The following is an 11253-nucleotide window of genomic DNA, read 5'->3' on the forward strand; positions in this document are numbered from 1 at the left end:
ATCATTATATTAAAAGAAATCATAAAATAGCAAAATAGACAATTTTCAAAAGTCAACCCTCCAAAATAAAAAAGCTGATACATAAATACAAAAGGATAGAAGTAAAAGTGTGATGTTCCTCCAACATCCAGTGAGCTCAATTGAACAAAATATATGTTTCAAACACACTTAAGAAACAAAGAATTTCACTGCCCATTTTTCCTGATGTAAAGACTCAGACCTTACTCAGCCCTTGGTCTCGTCTTATATTCAGGATAACTTCATGCCTCTCCCATGCATGTTTCAATTCCCTCACTGTTGTAGCCTGTACCACTTCCACTTATTTACCACCCTCTCAGTATCATAAAAACTTTTAGATTTTGTAGTCTAATTGTACAGCCCTGTGGATTATAGGGGGATTGTATAGTTATTGTAAATGTATATGTACATTATCCTACACAGAATTTTGTTTACAAATACCTTTATTTCTTATAGTTACACTGCTGGCCAAGCAAAAACAGAATAGTTGAGAAAGTTAGCATGAATTGATAGTGCCATTTCTTCCTGATCCTTTTTGGAGTATAATTCCAATTATTGTATGATTTAATGTGTTGCCATGATGTGTAGCATATGAATATTAATGTCCTAAGGCATGTTAACATGTTCAAACTTTAGGTCATTTAGTATTTTGAATATTTGGAAAGTTAAAGTGTGAAGGATATGGGGTCATGCAAACCACGCCAGGTATTTTTTATTGGTTGATTACTTCTTTGCTCTGGGAGCTCATATCAAATCTCAAGAGTTATTGTGGTCTTGCTCAACACACAGGTGAAAAAAAATGAATGCAACGATTATCAGCCATGTTTTCTGTATTTTTAGAAAAATACAGACACGTGGTAATCGAGGATTATTTTGAGTAACGGAAGCAAATAATCTTATTTATAAATTGAACTACTTGAACATGAAAGACCTGCAAGTCTTATGTTCAAGTTCAGTTGCTTAACCATTAAGGTGTCAACATCTTTAAAACATTTTAGAAATGATTATAATTAATGGATAATAAAAGCTTTGTGTCATCCAGTGTATTTTTGCATCTCTTAACTTAGCTCTGCTGTCTGAATTCTGAACTTTTAGTTAACACACTGGATGATTTATGGTATTTTAAGGTATTTCACCCTTTTATTACGCCTGATATTAAAAAGTCTATTTTGGTTCTGGTAGGACTGGGGTGAAGAAAAAAGGCCCAAACTTAATGCATTTGGTTGTTCGACATGGTCTTTAGCTTCATGTGAGAAGCAAGATAGTATCTGTTCTCTTAAGCAGTGAAGGGTGTCAAGATAAAGAAAAGTCTCCCAGACTCTGGTTTCTAGGTGCCTTAATATATAAAAAGATTTCCCTGAGAAACAGTTCTGCATTGTGAGACGATCTTGCTGTGCAGGAATTAAGATCAGCTTTAGCTCAGCAATGCTGTATAGAAGCCAACAATTGTGCCAGATCCTACCGACACCATCGGCAGCTGCTGTGAGATTCTGATTATGGCTCATTGAGATGAAAGGGGGGGGAATATTAATTTCCTGCAGTGAGCAGGGAATGTTGTCTGCATCAGGCACTGTGATTTTATACTTCACGGGCTGTTCTGAAAACTTATTATACTGTCAGTGTGCTGACAGGTGAGTTATCCTGATTCCCTTCTCTCTATTCCAGATCCCAATCCCTCTCAGAATTTTGTTTGTTGAGCTGCATGTTTATTAGTAGTGGTAAGCAGAATTCCAGGAAATCTTTATTTCTTTTACTTAACACTTACTAAAAGATTTTTATGGCATGATACTCGATACTCTTTGAAAGTTGTGAGTTGGGAACTGGTGTCCGGTGTGGTACAAAATCGTGTTATTTTTTTCCCCATATCACTCTGTTTCACTTTAATTTCTGCTTTGGCTAATGCGACCCCAACTTATAAATTATATTTTCCAAATACGTCCTTCACTGACTCTACCCACTGGTAATTTCGAAATTGAAATTCATGTAAACCTAGAATACTAGATATTAATAAAGGTAAAAGAAGAGGATCTCCTCTCTAATGTGAGCAGAGTCACATGTGGTCCCAATGTTTGCATTATAGATAATACATCTGATTCATATTAAGGACCACTATTTTTTGTTTATTTTTTTCCTTCTTTTATATTGTTTTATAAGTTTACTCTCACTTTTTCAAAATATAATTCAATTTAAATTGTTATTTTGGCATCTTGTGGCTATAACATCTCTGCTAGAGATCAATTTATATGACGAACCATTGTCTTTTTATGCGTTAAACTGTGTTTGAACATTTTTTTCCCTTCCTAGTGGCTGAATATATCTGTACATGTGGAAGCGTTATTTGTAATGTGCTTTCATATTTTCCCCATTCATTTCTCTAGAAGCTGCATTTGGATTTATTGACATGAGCCGCCCTCCGCCAGCTAATATTTCAGTATGTATAGAAAAGAGAGGGTTCTTTTTTCACTCGTATCTTGAAGGAAGCACTTAATTGGACAAGTGAAGCATCCTGGATTGGTGCTCTGACTGTCACCTGGCTTATATCTGTCTTCTCTTGTCATATATACAGATTCAGATATACTCCTTAGTTTGATCTACCCAGTATCTGACCTTACTGAATTTTCAATTCTTGTTCCTTTAATTATTATGCCAATTATGTGCTCAGAAAAAACACATTTAGTATTTGATTGCACAATAGCAAAAATGTATTTATTTTTCTGCATTTTTTTTCTCAGCAGTTTAAATGCTGGAACATATATTGTTTTTTTTCCTGCTTGAGGTTTTATTTTAAGATTAGTAATTATATTTCACCTTTTAATTCTTTCTCCTATCATGTATAATTGCAAACTAAAAATATGCTTCTGCAATTATATTACCTTTTATAATGCTTTAGTGGATTTTGTTGGATTATAATTCATAAACACAGTAGGGCGTCCTCTAAAATTCACTATAACAATAGAAATCTCTCCCTGCCAGTATGTGCGGCTATATCATTTCAGATAGACTTTGCATAGAAACATATAAATGTGAAAGTGCTAAGGGGTAGGAACCATGGTAGATTTCTCACTTAATGCTGTAGACATTGACTAGAAATATTTTGTGCATAAGGGCTCTAAAATTTTAGAGCTGCCTTTGTTGCACATGAGGGACCAGCTATGACCAAACATTAGTGGGTATTTAGCTGACGCTGCATAAGGTGAGCCAAGTTCAAGCCAGACCAAAATACCTTAGTGGCCAATGTACCAAAGGCGTGCAGAAGATGAAACCAGCTTGGCTCTGGATCTAATTTTTCCTTTTGATGACCCAAGTTGGTTTCATCTACTACACTCCTTCGGTACATTGGCCACTTTTTGGCTGGCTTGCCTCATGTAGCACCAAGGCTGGCTTGCCCATCTATAACAAAGGATGACACTTTGCTCAGAACTATTTTTTAAATAGAACAATAGACATTATTTACAAGAATCAGTTAAATACGAAATCTCAATTTGGAATGGAATATTAATGTTTTTAAATAGAAAAGCATACTAAAAAATCACATAGGTCTCTGTTCTAGTCCACAGGCATGTCCATGACCAGTCCTGAATAGACATGTACTTATTATAAATCCCCATATCCGTATAAAGTTTTTAAATATACATGTGTACAGTGTATCTTTATTAATACATTTTACTGAGCAAGAACACAGTTTATTAATGACGTGGTTCAGTAGGTGGTGAGTGGAATATCAAGGGAAGTTACCAAATGTTCTGCTTGTTCCTTGTCTTTCTCAACAGGTTTTGTTTATATTATTTGAATCCATCGTTCTGGAGTATAGAGGTTTAGCCATAATTCGTCAGATGTGTTTAAAAACAGAAATTTCCAGAATAGTTATTGGCACTGCTGTGAGTGTACTTGGTGGAGCTAGGTGAAAAATATGATTTTGACCTCACCTCACAGGAGTTACTGTGAAAAGCTCATGATTTCTTCCACCTCCACAGTAACTTCACCAGGGACTGCAGACACCTGCAGAAGCAGACCGAAGCAGCAGATTTCTGTCCACAACAGGATGAATGCAACAGCTTTATTTCCTGAAACATTTTGTACCGTAAAGATTAGGTCACACCCTTTAGCGTATTAATCTTCAGCAATGCCCTAGGCCAAAGCCAGGGCAGTGCCACTAGCCACTTCATACGAGACGCAAAAGAAGGCAGTCCATAATTTGTGGTGCTGGGTGGCTTTAAACTATGGAAGTTGTGCCAACATGTCAGACACTCCAATCATAACATACTTGGTAGAAGAGCTTTCACAGATTAGATCTGCCAGGCTTTATTTAGAACAATTAGAAGAAGTTAAAAATGCAAAAGCTTCGTAAACAGTGCTTATTAAGGACCACATCTTGGTTGAGTATAGTCATGAGTAACTTTCCCTATTTTGTCTGCAGTAGAACCCATAAATTAATGGTTTGTGTTGGGGAATGGTGGAATACAGGCTTCTAGTATTGGATAAAATGATTACTGATTGTAAACCGCTAGGAAATCTGTTGGCGCTATATAAATAAATTCAATGTAAATGTAATGTACTGAATTATCTTGAACAAATAATAGCAAACCTGCAACATCTAATTCAGTTATTTCTAAAATGAAAATCATATCTAATGGAAATATCCACAGAATATGGCTAGTGCCTGGACTGGCTGTCTACATGTCTCTTAAATGTCATCAGAGTATATTTAGTGCTTGAAAAGTCTTGATAAAACTTTAAAACCTGGAATCCATTTGCTAAAATATCACATGACCTGTGGAAACATATCACTTAACAGAATGTTGTAAATGAAAATAAACTTTGTAACCTGGAATCGAAGTGATATAAAAAAATGAGTATATTGTGTGTAATTAAACTAAAATTAGTCCCACCATTGTGAGATGCCTCGTCAATGGGAAATCAGACATTAAGTGCTGGAAATATCACATGGCCAATAAAAACATACCACTTAACAGAATGTTGTAAACAAAATTGATAAATGTAAAAAAAATTACAACAGTATTAAAGTCTATTTGTATGTACAGTTAGTGGTTTGCTTCTGGTCACTGTTTGTCCATACATGAGGACCCTCATCTTATGTCTTCACCAGTTCCTGCAGTGGCTCAAGGGCTAACATCTAGCAGAGAGTGTTGAGCTGAACTAATAAATCTGAAATGAATGTAGTTCATGTAATAATAATCATTCATTCCTGTATTATTATTATTTAAATAGGCATTCCGCAATGAAATATTAAAATATGCATTGTGTTTCTATTTCAGTTTGGTTAACAAAAAAAAGAATATTGGTTTAAAACAACCTAGAGTGGACCAATTTGACCATTTTGTGTTTTTATATACAGTATAGTTGTTTTTTTAAACATAAGAGATAAGGACGTTTTTACATATTTTCCGTGAACAATATTAGAAAACTTGCATTTTATTAAGCACCTGAGCTATGTTTGCATTTTGGCTCCTTGTGCTGATCAAACGCTTTTTGTATTATTATTATTATTATTATTATTATTATTAATATTAGTATGTTTAACCACTTACATTCAAAGAGTATGCCAATTATATTAGGTAAAGAGGGCCCTGCTCGCAAGCTTACAATTCAGAGGGAATGGGATGTAGAAAAACATAAGGGAATGAGAGATAGTCCATAGATAAACGTGCAAGTTGTATCAGGACGAGATAAGATGGGTTCTAGCGGAATAGGTATTTTTCTTTGAAAAAGTGGGTTTTGTGGTTTTTCTTGTATATTGAGAGGGATGGTGAAAGCTGGAGGTTAGGTGGAAGTAAGTTCCAGAGGTGTATACGGTAACTCCATTTTAATTCCAGTAGTATTCAACTGAAATTTGCTTTCACATGGTTGATATTCTATTTGCAAAAAACAAAATACTGTCTGCGCTTCTCACCCTAATAAAGTTGGCAACAAATATATAAACATAATATAAATGAGAGGTTTTGGTTATATGAATTGGCCAAAGCATAATTAAGCTCACCCGCCACGTAGTATTTTGTTTTTTGTATACATTGTACAGCCAACACACTGTATTTGCAGCATGCTCACACTGTTTGGTAGGCCTCATATTATACATTTGTATTATTTGAGCCTGAGACTAGCTTAGCGCACCGACATTTTTTCTTTTCGATATTATATTTGCAAATAATCATTTCCTTCTAAAGGAATAGCAATAATTGTATGTTTATACCAAGGCAAGTCCTGTTGCCCCGCATTTTTTAACCCCTTCGTGACAATTGCCGGTCCGGGCACGTCACTGAAAATCGTGACGATTATGACAATTGACGTGCCAGGACCGGCACGTCTTTAAACGGGTGAAAAAATCGATCCGTGATCGATTTTTTCACTCAAACGGTGTTGCTCTAATGCCTCGACATCGAGGCATTGAGCAACACCAAAAAAAACATTCCCGCCCCCCCCCGATCGCTCCTAGGAGCAAAAAAAAAAACATGTTTGAAAGACTGCACGTCTTTCAAACATGGCGGCGCCCGCCGCCGAAAAACGGGTTTAGGAAGCGATCGCGAGTCGCTTCCTTTGCTTAGCTGGTGTTGCTAAGATGCCTCAGTATCGAGGCATCTTTGCAACACCTGTTTAGCAAAGGAAGCGACTCGCGATCGCTTCCTAAATGCTCAACTTACCTTCCCGGTGCCGGTGTCTTCGAAACACACGCGGTGTTTCAAGATGGCGGCGCCCATCAAGCCGGGGGGCGGAGCCTGCTGACATCATCGGGGGGGTGTTGCTGGATGTCATGGACATCCAGTGAATAACACCCCTAGTGGTCAGATCACTCATAAGAGTGATCATGATTTGATAAATCAAAGGCAATGTTTTCTAAACATTGCCTTTGATCAGTATTGGATCTGCCCCCCTCCTTCACTTGCTTCTAGTGAGGGAGAGAGACAGATCGGTGTGTTCCCTAATAAAAATATATATATATTGATCCAAAGGCTCTTATAAGATCCACCCATATAATATTAACCCCTTCATTGCCATTGATCACTGCATAAACAGTGATCTTGCATAGTGGCAATTGTTTTTGGGTTTTTTGTTTTTTTTACATGTTTTTTTAGTTTTTTTTACTTTTTTTTAGGTTTATTTTTTTTTTTATTATAGCCATTAACCCTTTCCTTCCCCACTATTTTTGCTGCAATTCTTACCATGCAGCGGTATACGGCTGAGGAGGCGTATGCCTTTTTGGCCACAGATTCTGAGGCCACTGATACAGCGTCAGATTTTGACGTTGGTCAGTTCACAGATACATCTAGTGATGTATCTGTGGCTGTTAGGACGCCTACCACACGTAGTCGTGGCAGTGCACCAGAGGCATGGGTAGCGCCTAATAGGTACAAGCCAGCTATCCCTCCTTTTTCTGGAATTCCTGGCATCAATATTGATGTTACAGGATTCACTCCACTGCAATTTGTGCAGGTTTTTTTGGGAGACGATGTCTTGGGAGACATTGTCACACAAACAAACATTTATGCCCAGCAGCACCGTGCTGCTAGCCCTAATTCTTTTTGGGCAAAACAGCCATGGACTCCCATTGACGTGCCAGAATTTCTTAAATTCTGGGCACTCACAATGTTAATGGGCATTATAAAAAAGCCCTCCATCCGCTCCTACTGGAGCACCAGCCCTATCTTTAGTACCCCCATTTTTGCCCAAACTATAACTAGGCAAAGGTATGAAATGATTCTTCGTTTCATGCATTTTAGCGACAACAGCCTGTGCCCCCCTAAGGAGGACCCCCAGTTTGATAGGCTGTACAAAATCCGCCCCCTGATTACCCATCTCGCTGCCAGGTTTCCAGAGGTTTATACACCTGGAAAGAATATCTGCGTGGATGAATCCCTAATGAAATATAAAGGAAGGTTGGGATTCAAGCAGTATATTCCTTCCAAGCGCTCTAGGTATGGAGTGAAGGTGTATAAGCTCTGCGAGAGCGAGACAGGATATACTCATGCCTTCCGGGTATACGAGGGTAAGGATAGCTACCTTGACCCTCCAGGTTGCCCAGATCATCTGGGCACCAGTGCCAAGATTGTTTGGGACCTAATATTCCCCCTTATGAACAAAGGCTACCACTTGTATGTAGATAACTTCTATACAAGCGTCCCTTTGTTCAAGCTGCTGTATTGTTTCGATACGGTAGCTTGCGGTTCTATAAAAAAGAACCGCTTGGGTTTCCCACAACGCCTGGTACGAACCCGGCTAGGAAAGGGGGAGACCTCAGCTCTACGCCAAGAGGAGCTTTTGGCATTGAAGTTCAAGGACAGAAAAGAGGTGTGCATGCTGAGCACCATCCACGATGAGAGAACCGTGGAGGTTTCTGTCCGTGGCAGAGCTGGGGTCACTACAAAGCCAGTGTGCATCAGGGCCTATAACAAGCACATGGGTGGAGTTGATCTGTCAGATCAACTCCTACAGCCCTACCTCATTATGAGGAAGACAAAGGCCTGGTACAAGAAGGTTGCAATTTATCTAATGCAAATTGCAACCTATAACGCTTTTTTGCTGCACAAAAAAGCAGACACTGGGCTGAAGCTGTCTTTTTTGCAGTTTCAGCTCGAAGTAATTTCAGGTATCTTGTACCGTGATGCACCTGGTCCCCAAGTAGTGATGGGAACCAACAGAATTGGGGCTACCCATTTTATTTTTAAAATCCCCCCTACAGCAAAGAAGCAGAATCCCCAAAAGAGATGCAGGGTATGCTACAGCAGGGGGCAAAGAAAGGACACCACATTTTACTGTCCAGATTGCCCTGGAAAACCTGCACTCTGTGTCGGTGACTGCTTCAAGCTGTATCACACAGTTTCCCATTTTTAATTTTTTTTTTGTTCCTGCTCCATTTTTGTATTTTTTTTTTTATTTTTTGTTACATTTACTGTTTTTTAGCTTTTATTTGCTCCACCATTTTTAAGCGTTTTTATTTGCACTGTCAAGTGACCCCTGTGTCCATTCCGTGGCATGAGGGACCACTTAAGGTGCTAGATCAAATCCCTTCTTGGAGATAGGCCAGGCTTTCTTGTAACCTGTCCCTACTGATAGTTGGGTACAAGCATTTTTCTTTACCCAGATGTAAAATTCCTACTGAATTTGAATTGCTCATGTTCCAAATGTGGCCCTTTTGCCCCCAAACAATCTGACAAACCCATGCATGTGGGGTATCAATGAACACATATCGGGGTGTTGTGGGACAGTGACATATACCAGGAGCTGTAATTTCACACCTGAAGTACAAAGTATGTGAAAAAAACACCAAAAACAATTACTATCCCAAACTTTGACAAGGGTTGGTGGTAGGATTAGTGCATGGAAAGGGTTAAACTATCAGCATCTAAAATACCCTGGGGTGTCTAGTTTTCAAAAATATATGGTTTGGTGGGGTAAATTTAATTTGCTGGCTTCAAAGATGCCCCAAATACCACATAGAGACAGAATTACCAGATTCAGAGAAAAATGGTTTTGAATTAGCAAAACTCTACTTGTACTTATTGCCCCATAACGTGTAGAAGAAAGCAAAAAAACATAAAAACATTGGGTATTTCTAAACTCGGGACAAATAGTAGAATCTATTTAGCAGGTTTTTTCAGTAGTTTTTTATGATGAATAAAAGATTTTTCAAATAAAAGTGAGAAAATGTGGTTTTTTTTCAATTTTTCGTCATATTTTATTATTTTTATTATAGGAAATTACATCATATGAAAAAAATTTTGGTGTCTGAAGAAAGCCCTTCTTGTCCTGAAAAAAACAATATATAACTTGTGTGGGTTTAGTAAATGGGTTAAGAGAAAATTACAGCTAAACACAAACACCGCAGAAACGATAAAACAGCCATTGTCACGAAGGGTACAAAAAGTAAAATCAGCCTTTGTCACGAAGGGGTTAATGCTTTGAATATCTGCACCAGCTTCCATTAATTCATCTACCTTCTTAAGAAGCAGGGGCTCAGCTGTAAAAATTTGTTTTGGAATCACGTCCACATTATACAAATTTAACACACAGAATAAATAACCACTGTGCTGGAGATAATATGATATTGACTTCTTGGTCTCTGTTAATTTCTATTGATCAACACAGCAAGGAGAACACATGCAGAATCTGATAGACCCCCTATCAACGAAAGAAATAGTGCTTGCACGTAACACCAGTGTGTTAACTCAGAGGGGTTTCTCTTTGGGGCTACATTTATCTAAATTCCTGGATAGATTATTGGATGTATGACTTTGCAATACTTCTAAATAATTTAAAGTTGCCAGTGGGGTTTAACAAGCTATTTATTTTCTCCCCGGAATAAAAATTATTTGATTTTGTTTTATTAACTATTTGTCATGTGTTACAAAAAAGAAAGTTTATATCATGTTTTTCCAGAACAGACATTATAAAGAGTTTCCACATCTACTGCTGGCATTTTCCATAACACTTTCTACCGAATGATACTGCTACTCATATTCATATATGTATTTTATGTACTGTGACCTTTTGCTCAGTGGCAACAAGCCATTCTAACTAAGGGTGTCACCTACTTGAGTTTTATATTATTTCCAAAAAAATATTTCCTTACTAGAAGATTCTATTATAAAAATTAATTAATTGATTTGTCCGGTGCTTGATACATTTCCTTTAAATAGAATATTCAACAAGCCTGTGGATTCCATTAAGCCGGATATTCAGCAAACGCAAGGTGTTGGGTAACTGGTAAATAAAAAAAAAAGGTAAAGTAAAGACAAGGCAGAATCTAGTGGAAGTAAGCAATTTTTTGCCTCACTATATAGGGTGGTAAGGTAGCAATTATTTCCATTTTGCAGACGTGACAGACCTTTATTATACCATCCATACATATGGCTGAACATCAAGTATAGAACTCAAAATGTTCCAGATATCACATCCTAATTGGGACCTTGTAGTCAGCCCCACAGAGGTTTGGTATTGTATCTTGCAAGGAGTCTTAGTTTCATTTCCAATGAAATAACACTAGGAATAATTGGAAAGGATTCACTACTGTGAAGAAAATAGGTCATCACTTACATGTCAGCACATAGCAGAACAAGGTGTGAACAGGACAAGAGGAAATGCGTTGGGCTTATTGTCTTCAATGCCATTTACAAAACGTAAAAAATGGCTAGATCGATTATATAAGACCCGCTCTCATCTTCAATAAGGCTGTCTGTATCCCATATTCCAATTAACACCTTTACAACTAATATGTAAACCACT

At 37.6% G+C, this 11253-nt stretch overlaps 1 non-coding gene across 1 annotated transcript; it reads left to right on the forward strand.

The window, feature by feature from the left end:
* Nucleotides 1-8966: 8966 nt before the first annotated feature.
* LOC149289156 (small nucleolar RNA SNORA35) lies at nucleotides 8967-9096 on the forward strand. The gene has a single exon (XR_016277386.1). It is a non-coding gene; the product is annotated as a small nucleolar RNA SNORA35 (small nucleolar RNA).
* Nucleotides 9097-11253: the final 2157 nt, after the last annotated feature.

Source organism: Sceloporus occidentalis, unplaced genomic scaffold, assembly GCF_023333645.1.
Source record: "Sceloporus occidentalis isolate IW3139 unplaced genomic scaffold, rSceOcc1.0.p SCAF_48, whole genome shotgun sequence".
Taxonomy (NCBI): domain Eukaryota; kingdom Metazoa; phylum Chordata; class Lepidosauria; order Squamata; family Phrynosomatidae; genus Sceloporus; species Sceloporus occidentalis.